This window comes from Phalaenopsis equestris, unplaced genomic scaffold (assembly GCF_001263595.1).
Source record: "Phalaenopsis equestris unplaced genomic scaffold, ASM126359v1 Scaffold001359, whole genome shotgun sequence".
NCBI lineage: Eukaryota > Viridiplantae > Streptophyta > Magnoliopsida > Asparagales > Orchidaceae > Phalaenopsis > Phalaenopsis equestris.
In genome coordinates this window covers 155,171-157,304 of record NW_018165798.1, presented here as the reverse complement: position 1 = coordinate 157,304, position 2,134 = coordinate 155,171, and positions in this window count along the sequence as shown.

Below are 2,134 nucleotides of genomic sequence, written 5' to 3'. Positions count from 1 at the left end.
AGATAGAATGGAAGTTATTGGTCAGCCATCTGTTGATTAGAGAGACAAAGGAAGGGGAGAAGCCTCTAGCAGTAAGAACCTGTTCAATCAACTTCCAGCTGATAGTATCATAATCCTTTTTGATATCCAATTTGAAAATTAAGTTGCCTCCTCTAGTGATTCTGTCCAAGTCCAGTACCAACTCTTGGGCCAAAAGAACATTATCAACAATACTTCTATCCTTGATAAAGGTTGTTTGATTCCTACAGATAATTTGATTCAAATGAGGTTGTAATCTATGGACCAAAACTTTGCTTAACCAATACTTAACCAATACTTTGCTGATTATCTTAGATATAAAATAAGTGAAACTAATCGGTCTGAAATCTTCCCATTTGTGAGGAGTTTTGTCCTTGGGAACCAAGGTAATGGTAGATGAGGAAAAGTATTTAGGGAGTTCAACCCCCCAGAAAAAACTTTGGACAGTAGCAATAACCTCACCCTTCACAATAAGCCAGGCGTTTTTATAAAAATCAGCAGTGGAGCCATCAGGACCAGCAACTTTAGTGCTGTCAATGGAGTTTAGAGCTTCCCAAATTTCCTTTTCATTAGGAATATTAGTGAGAGATAGGCTTTTAGTTTATTCCCTTTCTTTATCAAACAGTGTATCTTTAATGGCTGGGTGAGAGGATGGATTTTGTCTGAACATATTTTGAAAGTAATGTACAACATCATTAGTTATTCCATCAGCATTGGAAATTCAGTGACCCTCCTGAGAAAGGATTTTGTGAATTGTGTTGATTTTCCTCCTATAATTGATGCAAGCATGATAATATTTAGAGTTCCTATCACCCTTATAGAGTTCTTATCACCCTCACAAAACTTAATTTTGTTTGCCTTTTGAGCATAAAAAGCCTCTTTCATATTGATTTGATCCAGCAGGCGTTCATTTGCAGACTGAAGGTCCATTTCAGACCCTGTGCCATAGGATAAGAGCTGTTCTAATTGTAAAACATTTTGTTCAGCTTCAAGAACTTTTTTATCAATGTTCCCCACCACCTCCCAGTTCCAATTTGAGAGATGTTTACTGACTTTTTTATGTAAAAGCCAAAGCTTGATACTTGGGATGTGATGATAGACATCAGTCCAGGCCATTGATACTTGATTGAGAACATCCCCATGCATTGACCATATATTAAGATATCTGAATTTGGCTTTAGTTTTAGAAGAGGAGGAAGATATTTGAATGAGCAAGGGTCTATGATCAGACCCACTCATAGCCAAGTGTTTAACAGAAGTATGTAGGAAATCTCTGAACCAAAAACCATTTACCAAAACTCTATCAAGCCTCTCCCAAATCTTCCCCCTTCTCCAATTAAACTTAGGGCCAATAAACCCCAAATCAAAAAAACTAGTAGACTGAATGTTTTCATTGAATGTGTTCGTTTGATTGATATCAGGAGATCTCCCACCCTTCTTCTCACTAGGTGAAGAGAGGCAGTTGAAGTCACCCCCCACCAACCAGAAATCCCTTATAGAGGTACTGAACTCTTGTAACTGTTGCCAAAGTTCAAATCTAGCAGTTGTTGTACAAACAACATATATGAAAGTAGCAAATCCATAATAGTAACTGAAGTTAAGCTTCAAATGGATAAATTGGTCTCCCTTTTTAAGGATAGTGCAATGAATTTCCTTTCTGCACAGAAGCCATATTTTATTGTTAGTGTTAATAAAAAGCTGAAATCCAGGGAATTTCCCCACAATTCTGTTAACATTTTTAGTGACCATTGGTTCTAGTAAAGCAATGATCCAGGGTTTATACATCCTATTGAGAGCTAGGATTCTATTAAGGGATTTAGGATGTGCTAATCCCCTAACATTCCAACATATTAGATTCATTAACCAATAGAGGTGGATTTTCCTCTTCTCCTAGTTCTAATAGTACTAGAAGATAGAGGGGGGGCATCCTCCAAGGAAGATGAAGAGGGGAGTAGATTCTTTAATTCTAAAGGCAATTTCTTCTTTTTTGTTTTCTAGACTTGCCAACCATCTTCAAGATTTTTGGCTAATTGCAAAATCAAAGGGTCTTCCTCTGGTAACTCAATAGCTGTTATCTCTTGATCAGCAGTGAGTGTAGGATGTTCAGTACAAAGGG